Source organism: Hydra vulgaris, chromosome 06, assembly GCF_038396675.1.
Source record: "Hydra vulgaris chromosome 06, alternate assembly HydraT2T_AEP".
NCBI classification, from domain to species: domain Eukaryota; kingdom Metazoa; phylum Cnidaria; class Hydrozoa; order Anthoathecata; family Hydridae; genus Hydra; species Hydra vulgaris.
Window position 1 is genome coordinate 31,785,661 of NC_088925.1, and position 15,858 is coordinate 31,801,518.

Sequence of the window (15,858 nt, forward strand, 5' to 3'; positions counted from 1 at the left end):
TTAAATTAGGATGATTTAAATTACCTTAAAAAAAAGCTATCTGGCATATTGATTCTCTATATTTTAATATGGTTTAGGATTTTATATAAGATCAAGTTTTTTTTTTCAATGTAAAACTACTAAACATTTTTCAAAATAAAATCTGCTACCATAAAATGAAAAGATAAATATTACTTGAAAAATTTACTTTAGTACCTGGTTGCAATCTAAGCAGTTCTTTTAACCATGGTGAACCTAATCCTTGAGGTGGCATAAGCATAAATAATATGCGCACATCAGAATTAAAAATCCAAACCTGAAAAAAGATAATAGTAATCAGAAGCATAATATTAAATCACAAGCATATTTCCACATACTGAGTTTTCATGAGAAGGTTTACGAAAATAGTTTATAAAAGATAAAAAGGCAAACTTAAAGCTGAATTTCCTCAGATATCCTAACATCTGCTTTAGAAGTTGAGCACCGAGTTAGTTCTTTCTATTTCAAAAATTTAAGCATCATTACATAAGTTGTCATACATATTTTTTATTTCATACAATTTAATTTTTAAATGGTAGATAAAAAACAGTAGTACTAACTTTCCAGAACTTGAATTATGATGTATTTTTTTAATCATTACTACTAAAACAAAACTGATTTATACATACATACATAAAATCCGTACAGACCTTGTAAAAAAGAAAAATGAATGTAAAAAAGAATTATGGCTTCTTAAACAGGCATCAATGACTATTACATAACTTTAGAAGAAAAGTGCAGCTGCTTGAGACAACAGCAAACTCAACAACAAAGCTTTAAAACACCTCATTTTCTGATCAATAACTTAATATTTATTAAACTGAATACTTTTATACAAAAAGTCGCTGAAAAAAAAAGATTCTTTGAACAAATAATTGTCTGTATTTCTTAAAACGAAAAAAAAATTATTTTACTGTAAAAACAAGATATTTCAGTGTTTTTTTTCTTTTTCCTTAAACATCTTCGCTTCCAACAAGGCTGCAAGCAGCCACTAAGTAAAGTTTGAAGTTACTGAAATAGAAAAGATGAAGATTGTAGAGCAAGATAACGATTGACGGACGACTTAAAGGATTGCAAATTATAAGAATCAGGAAAACAAGATGAAGGAAGCGAAATCCAAAGAGCTGATGTTCGAGGAAAACAACTAGACGAATAAGCGTTTTTGGAGCACTTATGAACAGTCACAGAAAAAGAATGAGACTTATTTGAATAACGAGTAACACGAGAATGAATTTTAGTAGATGGTCTTTTTTAGTATTTTTAGTAGATGGCACAAGAGAAGCTAGCTCTTCAGAGCTGTGCCCATTATAGTATTTGTAGAAAAGAGAAAGAGAAGCAGCATTACGGCGATGTGATAATGGTTTGAGGTTGGCTGCAAGAGCAGGTCCAACTATGTTTACAATACGTTTTTACACCTTGTCTAAAAGAAAAAGGGCATTGTTAGAAGATCCGCACCAGATATGGCAACAATATTCCATACAAGACCGGACTTGAGATTTATAGAGATAGAGAATAGAATCCGAAGTAAGAAAGTGACGAGCTCGATGAAAAGATGCAAGCTTAGCAGATGCTAATTTTGCAACTTATTTGATATATGGTTACCAAGAAAGATTGGAAGTAAGAGTTAATCCTAGAAGATGAAGAATAGATGACTCATCGAGTACATCACCGTTCATAAATATAGGAAGATCTAAATTATTGCGATAACGATTGGCTGAAAAAAATTGAGTTTTATCTGTATTGAAGTTCACCAGCCACTGTGAGCCTCATGCTGTAGCAGAAGTGAGATCCTTTTCAAGCTCAAATGCCCCCTCTAAGCAATCAGAGAGTGTTGGTTTCTTATCACGACAAGAATAAATGGTAGTATCGTCAGCAAACAATGCCACCTTAGATGTGAGAATATCTGGAAGATCGTTGATGTAAATTAAAAAGAGTTTAGGGCCAAGGATAGAAACTTGAGGAACCCCTGAAGTTACAGAATAAGAAGAAGAGTGCTGTCCATTGAGGACAACTTTTATGCTACGATTGAAAAGGAAGGATTCAATAATCTTAAAGATGTTGTCAGATACACCATAAGAAGAAAGCTTATGGAGAAGACCAGCATGCCAAACTTTATCAAAAGCTTTTGAAATGTCAAGAGCGATGGCCTTCACCTCGCCACCTTTATCTAATGCACGATAAAACTTATCAGTTATTACTGTTAACAAATCAGCTGTAGAACGAGAAGATTGAAATCCGTATTGGTGGTTAGAAAGTAAGCTATTAGATTAAAGATGAGAGATTAAGTGTTTGTTAATTAAAAATTCAAAAACCTTGCTTCCTTGATAGGAAGAAGACTAATTGGACGGTAGTTAGACGAATCAGATTGCTCTCCAGAGTTTTTGAAGATAGGGATAACAGATGCCGCTTTCCAGCAGGCTGGAAAACAAGACTCTGATAAGCACTTGTTAAATAGTTTTGAGAGTATAGACGACAGCTCCGGAAAACACTTCTGCAAGACAATTCTTGGCCACAAGCTGTAGAAGAGTCTAGGCAGGAAATCACTTTAGATACAAAAGTTGGAGTGATACGAATGTCAAGCAATGGGTTCACCTGTTTGTTGGCAATATCAGGTAGAACGCAACTAGTGGAATCAAGAGATGATATCGATGAAAAGTTTTTAGCAAACAATTCAGCTTTGTCTTTACGTGAGGTGACAAAGTCTGAGCCATACAAGAGAGGTGGAATTAAAGATTTGCCCTTATTATTGATACTATTAAAGATTTTCCAGAAGTCGCGAGAGCCTAACTTTTGAGATGAGATACGAGATTTCATGACCTGAGAATAGCGGGCTTTGGCGTTAGACAAAACCTTTTTACAATGGTTTCTAGCAGTAATAAACAGACGTCTGTTTTCTGGAGAATTGTTTTGCTGATAAATATGGAAGTAACGGTTTCGATTGATAATCGCAGCAGCACAGTGTGAGAAAAAACATGGAGGAGAGTGAGGCTTGACCTGGATTGTTGAGAGGGAACAAAAGATTCCATGCTAGCCTGAATCCACGAAGTTATGTAAGATGCGCATTTGTCGACAGGAAGACAAAAAATTTCTACCCAAGGGCCATCACGAAGAAAATCACAGAAAGAATCCCAGTCAGCTTTACTGTAGTTGTAAGAGGTACGGTAATAGGGGCATTCAGGTGATAAAGAAGAATGAGATATTAGTTTTAGAGAGATCAAACTATGGTCAGAAGCACCTAAGGGTCAATGTGGAGAAACTGAGCACTGAGTAGGATTAGAAACAAGACATAAGTCGAGTAGAGAAGGTAAATGATTTGGGTTGTCAGGAAAGCGAGTTGGAAAGTTAACTATTTGAGTTAGGGATTGTGAAAGGCAAAAGTTGTGAGCTTTAAGGCTTACAGAGTCACTACTAGAGCCAAACCATTCAGTGTGGTGAGCATTAAAGTCACCGACAATAACTATATTAGCTGATGGATAAAGAGGGAGGACTTGGTCAATATGATCAGAAATAACATCATAAAGAGTGCAGTCTTGAGATGAAGGAGAGCGATATAGAACAAAGAGAAAGTCAATAGAGTGAAGTGGTGCTAAACGAAAGCACATGAAAGAATAGTCTGTGGATTCAAACCTGGTTTTACGACAAATGGGTGAATTCTTACGAATGTAAATGCCCAGGCCAAGCATGTGACTATTGGAGTCTTTACGAATTAAAGGGAGATAACCATCAACACTAAGATCGCAATATGAGACAGCTGAACTCAAATTATTCTTACAAAGAGCAAGTAGGTCTGGTGAAATTTGCAAGAGAAAAGACTCAACAAAAGAAAAGTTACTTCGAAGACCATGAATATTAGTGAATGATAGGTTTAGAGAACTTGATGATGAAGATGATGATGGTTTTTTGTTTTTTATAGTTTTTGGTTCTTTATTCATTTTAAAATTAGATTGAAGAACTTGACTCAAAGCATAGATAGTACTCAGAACACCGTTTAATAGCCCAAGCAATTGCCTCATTACTACTAATAAACACTTTGCCGTAACAAAGGGCTCCAAATGTGGCCTCCGCAATGCACACCAAAAGTACAAACAGGGACACCATTCATGCGCAACAAGGCACTGTTAATACTTTGATATTTTTCAGCTGTTGATGGTATCAGCCTCTCTGATAGCTACCTCAGAGTTCGGGAAACCTGACTACCAGCCGGTCTCAGAACCACAAAACTGAGTTTTAGAGCTGTACCCCTACTAGGAGATAATAGAATGAGTTGCCTAGTCACAAAAACAGAGACACAAGCAAAACCCATTTATTGAGTCAAGAAGATCCAACATTCAACATCCTAAACTGGAAACAATGTATTAAAAATACATCTGTGCCAGCCTAATAGATGAAGAAAGGGTGGGAGGTTGGTCAACAGGTAGAATCTGTTTACCCTTTAAGACTTTGCCTAGGAGGCCTTCTACAAGACAGTAGCCGGATGCATTTAACATCTGCCCAAGATGAGTATTTTTATCGAGACACTATCTCGTTTATTGTAAAGAAGATTTTATTGTAAAGAAGTTTATTGTATTGTAAGAAGTTTATTGTATTGTAAAGAAGTTTATTGTATTGTAAAGAAGTTTATTGTATTGTAAAAAAGTTTATTATATTGTAAAGAAGTTTATTGTATTCTAAAGAACTTTATTGTATTCTAAAGAACTTTATTGTATTCTAAAAAAGTTTATTGTAAAGAAGAGTTTATTGTAAAGAAGAGTTTGTTGTAAAGAAGTTTATTTTAAAGAAAATCTTTTAATCTGAATAAAATTTCTTGATTTAATATACACTTAATGAAGACAGCAGTTTCCTGTTTTTCTTTTTACTGTTGTTGTACATTTCTTCACAAATTAGTACTGCAGGATCTCATTAAGAACTCCTAAGAATCATAGCTAATTACAAACATCAGGTTATATGAATTGGATGAACCAAAATAACAACTCAAACAAATATCAAGCTCGTAAAGAAAAAAAATAAATCAAAAAAGCAGTTGCAAAGAATAGTTGTTTACTACTCAGCACGAAAAAAATGTATCTTCTAAGTAAAAAGATCAGATATGTGTTAAAAATTATAAACCCTGCCAATATACCAAACTGAAGAATTACAACCTGAGGCAGAAATTTTTCGAAACCTTTCATAATTTAATTTGAAATCATTACTATTTACACAGTAGTAAGACATACACACTATCAGTATAATAATTCTGTGATTAAAACATTGCCTAATATATTTGTAAGATGATCCACTTGAGCTATTTTCAAATGTTGTTTTGACCAAAAACTCTTTATTAAATAAAACAATTACAACAGAATAATACTTGATATTATTTTATTATAGTTGTTTTAGTACTACTATACTATTTAAATATATTTTGATATAATAATATTATTATATCAAAATATATTAAAAATAGTTACACCCTGCCATTTTTATTGAAATCAACTATATATAAAAAATAAACATTCTTGTAAAAAAGTAAAAAGTCAAAACTCTATGATATTTGTGTAAATTCTATTTATTTGTAAATATATGTAGACATTTTATATACTGTATTAACAATAATAGTAATAGTAATAATAATAATAATAATAATAATAATAATAATAATAATAACAATAACAATAATAATAATACTAATAGTATATATATATATATATATATATATATATATATATATATATATATATATAGATATATATAAAATATAATATACAATATAATATATATATATATATATATATATATATATATATATATATATATATATATATATATTAAACATCTTCGCTTCCAACAAGGCTGCAAGCAACCACTAATTAGAGTTGGAAGTTACTGGAAGAGAAAAGATGAAGATTTTAGAGCAAGATAACGATTGACAGATGACTTAAAAGATTGCAAATTATATGAATCAGGAAAGCAAGATGAAGGAAGCGAATCCCAAAGAACTGATGTTTGAGGAAAAAAACTAGACAAATAAGAGTTTTTAGAGCACTTAGGAACAGTCACAGAAAAAGGATGAGACTAAACTGAATGACGTGTAAAACCAGAATGAATTTTAGTAGATGGCACAAGAGACGCTAGCTCTTTGTGCCCATTATAGTATTTGTAGTAAAGAGAAAGAAAAGCAACATTACGACGATGTGATAATGGTATATATATACCATTATCATATCGTCGATAACGGTATATATATGGATAACGTAATATATATATATATATATATATATATATATATATATATATATATATATATATATATATATATATATATATATATATATATATACGTTTATATACAGTTAAATTATAAATAAATATATATCTTATAAATATAAAAAGAAATGTTATTGTTTTCATTAGGCAATATCACAATGTACTTTATTGTCTCATTTTTAGTCACCAATATATACTAAAATATTTTATTTGAAATAAACATTTTAAATTTCTACCACAACAATGATATGCTTTTAACTACCACAAAATTATAACTTTAATTATTTATTTTAAATAAAATATAGTAAGAACTTGTGGTAATACTGCAGTCAAGTGGCGTAAAATAATTTTTAATTTTTACTTGATTAAACTCTGCAATGGTGAAAATGAAAAAAATTAATCTGAAAGTGACGTTGCGAAACGTCAAAGAAAATCACATTCGAAATATGGAAAAATTCGAAATTTATAAAAAGAAAGGAAAAGCCTCATACAAAAGATAAGTAAAAGTGAAATGTTAAATTTCTGTTAAATTTTCTTATTTTTTCATTTCTATTATATATATTATATACGTGTTATATTAATATATATAAAAATTAATTTTATTAATTAATTCAGCACTGAATAAATTGTTTAAATTAAGTAAATAGTTATTCTTAGTTAACATGGTAAATATTTGTTTAAATGGCTATGCAACGTGTTGGTCGTGGGAGACCAAGTGCTCCGACAACTATTGTTGCTGAAGATGAAATCCTGGCTGAACAACGTGTGTTGCAAGAAAATTGGTGTTTAATGGAGCTTGGTTACTCTATTAAGGGGTAACCTCTCCCATAAATTAAAAAAAAAATAAAAAAAAAAATAAAAAAAAAACAAAAAACAACTGATTTAGACGATTAAGTATATGGGGGTTTCAGAAATCATAAGGATTTTACCTAAAAATATCTATAAATACCAAAGCTTTTTGTTTTTGAGAGTTAGGTATAAAAAAGAGAAAATTTGGTACTCCTAAAAAATCACTTGTAAACCAAAACAACGTATTTATTTCACAAGTTAAAAGCATTTTTGATTTGTATATATATATATAATAATAGCTCATTTTTTGTCGCATTTTCTTGCCAGAAATTAACCATGAAATTAACCATGTTTGAAAACTAAAAATACATTTTAGTTTTCAAACATGGTTTGAAAACATGGTTAATTTCATGGTTAAACATGGTTAAAGCTGATCGAAATAAAGTAAGAACTAAGCAATTTTTAATAGAAAAGTGTTACGTAGCAGTGTGAGTGTAAATAATGTAAATTTTCCTTCTTTAAGTGTAAATATCGAATTACCTGGAAATAGTCAAACTGACATCTTCGATACGCCATGCTCTTCTCTTCGCAAAGTTGAGGCAGTCATTAGCTCAACATCAAAAAAATATACCAGTACTAAAAAAAAGTTCTGACAGGATATAGAAGTATAGATTGTTCGATTTTGTCTGATGTTATTAGCGTTTTGAGCTGTCCAACTTGTTTCCAAACGACTTTAGCAATCATCGAAAACAAAAGCAAAAAGCAAGGACTTGCATGTGAACTTTCTATTATTTGTTTAAAGTGTAAAAAGACTTTTACACTTCTAAGTTAATTAATAAAAAAAGGAAACTTTGATATAAACAATCGAATAGTATATACAATGAGGACTCTTGGATTAGGACATTCCGGAATTGAACGGTTTACAACCCTCATGAACATGACAAAACCAATGACGCCAAAAATGACAAACTTGTTTTAAAAATTACTAGTATTACTGAGAAAGTTGCACAGGAAACAATGACTGATGCTGTATCTGATATAAGACTACAGTATCAAGACATTAATGAGATTCTTGAAGTTGGTGTATCATGTGATGGCACATGGCAGCGTTGGGGATTTTCATCATTGAATGGTGTATTTGCAGCACTTTCAATAGACAGTGGGAAAGTTTTAGATGTTGAGGTAATGAGTCGAATATGCAGAGGGTGCTCCTTAAATCAAAAACTTTCTAAAAAAGATCCTACTGCTTATGCTGAGTGGAGAAATTCCCACATTTGTAAAATGAATTTTGTTGGTTCTGCAGGTGGAATGGAGTGTGAAGGTGCCAGTCGTATTTTTCAGCGATCAATTAAAAAACATAAGTTGCAGTATATTAATTTTTTAGGTGATGGAGATAGCAAAAGTTACAATAGTGTCAAGGATGTTTATCCTGATACTAAAGTAAATAAATTAGAATGTGTTGGACACTATCAGAAGCGTGTTGGAACCAGACTCCGGAAATTGAAAAAAAAGTTAGGGGACTAAGCGGTCGTGGTAGATTGACAGATGCAACAATTGATCGACTGCAAAATTTCTTTGGTGTGGTAATTAGGCAGAATACTGGTAGTTTAGTTGCCATAAAATCAGCTTGCTACCCTTTTTTACGTTGCATCATCAAAAGAAAATAATTGGCACTATCCACATTGTCCAACAGGTGTAAGTAGTTGGTGTAAATTTAACGAGACAAAGCAAATAGCACTAACACCTACAAGCCAGGACCTGGTCTACCTTTAGAGGTTGTCCAATATATAATGTTACGTATATTTGTAGATCTTTTATTTTCAGTTTTTATGCGTTTTCTCAGTTTGAAGTTTTTCAATATGCCGGCCAAAATTTCAAGAGAGCCGCTTGAGCTTTTTATTTGAAATTTTCAACAAACTTTCCTTTTTATAAAAGCTGTATTTTAAAAGGAACAGAATTTTTAAATACTTATGAATGAAACAGTATGCCAAATTTAATTTTTCAAAAAATGTACTTTTTTCTATTGTCAGCTTTAGAGCACAAGTCTTCAGGCCCAGAACCTTTTTTTAAAAAATCTGTTTTGTTTAAAACACTCATAAACCTTGGCCAGCGCAAATCTTATTTCTTGCTTATTTTTGGGGTTTTTTACGGTTACTACAGCAACCGTTGACCAACTTTTTTAACTTTTTTTAATTGTCTACATCTATGATATAATTAATCATTTTATGCCAAAAGTTGTTATTTATTGTCTATATCTAAAAATGGGGGAGTATACCCCTTAAACAATTATTATCTGCTTTACAGTGGCTAGCAAAGCGCAGATGGATAAAAAATAGTATGTACGTGCCAACGTCAGTTTGGGCTAAACGCAAATCCAAATGCCACAGATGGTTACCGGTGGTATTGTAAAAGTTGCAAACAGCGGCGAAGTGTAAGAGAGGGATCCTTCTTCAGTCAAAGAAGGTTGACACTTCAAAAGTTGATTTGTTATATTTATGGGTGGAGTCAGAATATGTTACAGAGCGATATACAACATGAACCCTGAATGAATGACGCTAGCCATACATTAGGTGATTGGGGAAACTGATGCCGAGATGTCTGCAAAGTTTAATTGGAAACAAATCCAACAATGATAGGGGGTATTAAAGCTGTCGAGGCACCAATTGTAGTCGAAATTGACGAATCTAAATTTTTCACCGTAAATATCATCGTGGGCAGTGGCGCCCAGGTCATTGGGTATTTAGTGGAATCGAAAGAGAGACACGCAAGTGCTTCTTAGTTGAAGTTCCCAATCGGAATGCACAAACTCTCAAAAACCTTATAGAAAGGTTTATTATGCCAGGAAGTCATATCGTTTCCAATGGCTGGGCTTCTTATAATGGTTTAGATAACCTCCAAGATGGTATATATTCTCATTTAGCTGTCATACATGGACGCAATTTTGTTAATCCCTTGATAGCGATGTTTATACACAAACCGTCGAAAAACTTTGGATGCGTGTCAAACGTAAACTTCGACAGCAGTTTGGCACGATTGAAGACTTGTTTACATCACATCTTCATGAATTTATCTGACTTTAAACATTTAAAGAGTTTCTAATATTTTCGGCGTTTCTATCTTATGTGTCTCGTCAGTATCCTCTGTAGTTGATAAATAAAATTTTTCAATTATTATTTTCAATTATTTTAAAAAAAATATTAGCAAAAACAATAATTGTAGTATCCTATATTTTAAAATTGTAATAAGAAATTTGTCTAAAACAAACTAAAATTATACGATCATAAAATATAAAAATTTAAATTTCTTTACATAATTAATAATCTAATAAGTAAATGTTAACAATATAAATGATACAATAATTAAATATTAACAATAAAAACAAAAAACAAAAATATTAAACAAAAACGTATTTAAATAATAACTACTTTGAAACTTATCTACTTTGGTTTTTATAATTATTTTAGGAACTTTTAGCCTCTGCGAGCGAGAGCGCTAAATGCAAAAATATTAAATTACTTTAAGCCACTTAACTGCAGTATTACCAAACAATTCTTTATTTTCCAGTGTATTTATATTATACACTATATAGACCTTAAATAGATCATTGTATGTCAAAGATTATAGATGCTTGTTTTGAACCACGGCGTTTGCTTTGAACCAAGGCGTTTGTTTTGAACCACGGTGTGTGCTTTATGTTGGTAAAACTAAAGCGTACCGCGATGTACTTACCGATGCTAGCATGTCATTTTAAAAACGCTTTGACAACTAAGCGTTTTGCCGTTCTTCAGCCGGCAGCGACAAGCCAACAAAAATGGCATAGCGGACCTTCAGCGTTTTTGCAACGGCGGCAAGCCGCATCAGGTTTTACAGTGGACCAGCATCGGCATGTCGGCGGCGGCTTTACGCATCGCGGTCCGATGAAAGCATGTTTGCTGCGAATTTGATATTAGTTTTGCACTACAACAATTACCTCGAAGGCAGATTTTTTTTTTTTTTATTGTTTTCAATAATAAAAAAGTGAGCAAGGAGCCTTTTGCAATGAACAGTAGTGAAAACAAACAAAAAAAACTGTTAGGAACAAAACCAACAATATAACAAATGGTCATCAGGTAGTTTGGTTAAATAAAACAAATTTTAACCTTTTTTGTAAAAAACGCAAGAATGCACAGTGGTCCGTTTAAACAGTTTTGCGGACAAATTTATATAATTTTTATAAAAAATTTAGATAAAACTATATTAAGGACAAAATTATAGCTATGCGAAGACATATGTGTGAACAGTGGCGTAGCAAGGGCGGTAAAAAGGCGTGGTCCACCCAGGGCGGCTCTTTTTTATGGGCGACAAAAAAAAATTTGGTTTCCAAATGTAATTACGACACTAACTTTGTCCTTCAATTGTTTGCGCGGGCTCTAAGGAGAGTGACGTAAATTAGGTTCCGCCCCGGAACCTGGTTTACGTGGCATATGCCCTTACTACGCAACTGTGTCTATGGCCCAAATTTGTTAGCAGAGTTCAAAAATAATTATTTTTGTCCTCCCTATATTTGAAGTTTATTGGACAATATAGAGAATCTGATGAATGTCAACACAGAGATCTGTTTAGTGCTATTTATTATAATGATGAACACTAAGAATATTTCGATGTTTACAATAACTGGAAAAAAGTTATTGACTTCGAAAATTCTATTACTCCTTCCCTACCTGAACCATACATTTTAAGTTTATTCTACCTTTACAGAGTCTATTAAAATCAAAGTATTCCAAATTCTTAAGCTTCAAAATGTCCATATCACAAATGAACTAACAAACTTAGTTCTTGAAATCAAATTTGGTTATGATGGCAGTGGAGGAACTCAGATTTTTCACAGCGGTTTTTGATGCTCCAAATGGGAAAAGAATCACGTGAGAATGCACAATCTTTAACCATTTTTAAAGAGGAAATCAAAACAATGAAAGAGGAAGGTTTCATTATTATCTTCAATGGACAATATTTGAATATTAAAGTAAATATTGTTGCAAACAGTTTTGACAGAAAAGCATCAAATATATATGTCAGGGCTTTGGAGGTGCCTACTGTGATCTTTTTAATTTATCTAAGGAACAATGTGACGATATGTGTACAGTTGAACAGGGATTCATTATAAATAGAGACGTTGAAACCATGGAGCAGATATTTTTGGACCTAGTTCATGAAGATAGTTCCTTAACTAAAAAGTCAAAGGATTATGATGTTCGCCATGGGCAAACAGCAAGTCTAGTAGTTGGATCTAATGCAAGGTCTGTACAAGCACTCCATGCATTACTCCGTGGATTTGACCATTTCCTAAAAGTGGTGGTTCATAAAGCTGCAGGAGTCCACGCATGGACAATCGACATGTCTAAGACAGCCAGGACTACCCATTTCCTTGAAATAGAGAAAAAAATATACAGGAGTTAATTGGCAAATGAACAGGAATCAAGTGGGATTTTGCAGATTCATCAGGTCAAGGGGGTAGACTACAACTGGTAATGTAGCTAAAAGTCTTCTTTGTAATGAGAAAAGTCGAAAACTGGTTACTGATTACAATTCAAATAAACATGACAGAACATTAGCAGAGCGGTATGGTCTCTTGTTATCTAATATTATTCATGCTATGTCAGAAAATTAACAAAAAGAAATATAGAAACATATGTAAGGAGACAAACGTTCTTCTTCAACAAGAAATATCCTGGGTTAGTTTGGCACCAACTATTCATAGGTTATTAAAACATACTTGGGAGCTAATTGAGTTAAAAAATGATACAGGACTTAAATCATGGAGTGAGGAAGGTATGGAGGTTAACAACAAACAACTGAGAATATTTAGAGAAAGATTATTAAGAAAAACAAATCAGTTGCAGAACTTGGAAGATTGTTTTAAAAGACTCTGGGTGGGTTTTCACTTTTAGTTACCTACTGGGTGGGTTTTCACCTTTAGTTACCGAGCAACGGAACAATGCAAATTATGTAGTGAGATAGGGCAGAGTAAAAAAATATGCTTCAAAGTACATGAAAATGATATTGTTGATACTTTGTTTATGCAAAAGTAAAAAACAAAACTTGAGCGTTTCCTTGTATTTTGTTTTTTTAGAAACTTACATAAATTATCTAGTGCAATATGCTTAAAGAAACAATAAAACAAACTCGAAAACTGGGTAATTGGTAAATATATGTGTCATACCAAATTAAAGGCAATAATATGTAGTTTCCAAATAATATATGGTTTAGTATTACCAAATATCCGATTTTTGAAGTATTTGAGAAAGTATACAAAATTTAAGGGGCAACTACCCTCAAATTTTTTCAAAAATTGAATTTTTTTTTTCTAGTAATTGTTGACCAAAATTTTATGTAGATTTTGAATCTACAAAAAAAATTATAGATTTCTTTATAAGTTTTTGCTTAATTTATGTTTTTTTGAACCCAAGTAAAAAAATATTTGCATAGCAACGCGTTGCTATGGGGGTGATTATTTTGTTGGTGAACTTATTCTGGAGTACTGTTTCAAATATATGTTTTGATTTATATCTTCTTTGCTAAATAATATTCTGTTCCTTATTATATTCAAACATAGGCCATTTACAATTGCGATTTTATCAAGTTATCAAAGCTAATTTATCTAACAGCAGAAACAAAAAAATATGATAAAATCCTTTAGATGTTTTGGATGATTTGGATGTTATTAGAAACACAAAAATGAATGATAAAGTAAAGCAGAGAACAAAGTACCACAAAAAAAGAAGAGTATTTAATGTGCAGAAAGATAAAAATGCATGTAATGTAAGTGGATGTGAGTTAAATGGCAGTAATATTTTAGGCGCATCTGCTAAGAAAGTTAAATTCATTACTAATAAACCAAGTAAAAACATTAAAAAATTAGTGGTTACAGTATTATAGACTCTGAAATTTTATCTAAAGTTCTTTCATTCTTAATGTGTCCTCAATGTGAAAACTGTGCACTGTACCTAGGTTATCACCATGAAAAAAAGAAAGGACTAGCATCGTTGCTATAATTGAAGTGTACTACACTATCTTGTGATTATAAATATGAATTTTATACATCAGATAATCGTGTTAAAGGGTTTGATATTAAAACAGGGCAATATATGCAATGAGAGTATTAGGACATGGTCCTACTGGAATTGAAAAATTTACTCAGCTTATGAATATGCCTAAACCCATGACACCAAAAAACTATACAAAAATAGCAACAAAAACTGGACCAGGAATTCCTGTTGATATTATTCACAAAATCAAGCCAATATATGCTGATTTAATATATGCTGATTTAAGTAAAGATTCTGAATTAGAAAGTGTCTGCATGGCAAAACCCAGAATTGTAATGAGAGTTTTAAAAATTGAATATGGGAAAAATTAAAGTAATTATGTTGGTTCAGCCAGCTTAGAGTTCTTAGATGTACGATGCAACAGCATCGTACATGCTGTTTTAAATTATAACATTGGTATGAAGTCTGTTATTTTAATTTATGAAAAACTAAATATGAAACCAGGACATTTTACATTAGCTGGTTGCAGACTCATAAACAAAAAATGAATAAATCTTTCATCATTTAAACCGAGTGAAAGTTTTAAGATTAAACGAAAGTTGTTACGACGTCAAATATTGTCAAAAAATGATCACCAAAAGTCAATAGAAAAGGCCAAGGAATATTATGAATCTGGTAGTTTTTAAAATATTCTTTTAAAAAGTAATCTTTTTAAAGAAATGTTTATGAAATGAACAATAATTTATGATTTTATTTTTTGTTTTGCGTTTTCTGAGAATTTGCTTTTTAAACACGCCGGTAAAAAAATCTTGAAAAGTATACATGGTATCATTATGAATTTTTCAGGGATTGTTCATTTTGCCAATATTTATGATATGATCGGAGTAGAATTTCTAATATGACTTAAGATTTCGAGTTATTAAGTTTTTTTCTTTGCATTTTGACCTTTTTTTAAAAAACCTAATTTGTCTGTAGCTTTTTATGGAAAAAAAATATTTATTAAAAAATTTGCTTCGTTCATATCACAAATTAAGATATTTAGAACAGTTCTGCAAAACTTCATTGACACTCCTTTACTCACAAGTCTTTATTTTTTTACGGCGTAAACACAGTTTTTGAGGTATTTTCAGCTATTTTTTTTGGTTACCATAGCAACGAGCTACCATTTTATGTGTTTTTTGGTATTTTTAATGTCAGTATAATATTTCCTATGTGACTAAAGAGAAAGTTACTTTTTATGTGTAGTTTTGAAATTTGAGGGTAGTTGCCCCTTAAGAGATTTTTTTTTGCGGAAACGGGCTTTTCGACTCAATTTTTTGAAAAGAAAACTTTTTTATTTAAAACGTTAAAAAAATATATTGAAATAAATACTTTTATTTTTTCATTCAATTTCTTAGCAAAGAAAAGGTTTTTTTAAATTTTGACTGTAAATCTGGTGCATATATTTCAAATTAGAAAATGTATGTGAAAAATCTAACTCTGCGGTATGAACTTTTATTTTACATGTTTTTTAAAACTTTGAAGGGTTGTCATTTCTTAACCAGGCATGATAATGACCTCAAGTTTTTTGCATTTAATTCGAATTTCATTCTAGTTTTAAAAAATGATAAAATATTTTTAGTCCCAAGAAATAGATTTTTTTATTTTGTCCACCATTTGCACCACCGTGGAATGTGCCAAACATAGATGAAAAATAATAGTTAAAATACCTGCTTCAAAAAGGTGCACATGCATTTATTTCAGCTATATAAACAACAAATTTTGTCATGATAGAAACTTGGTG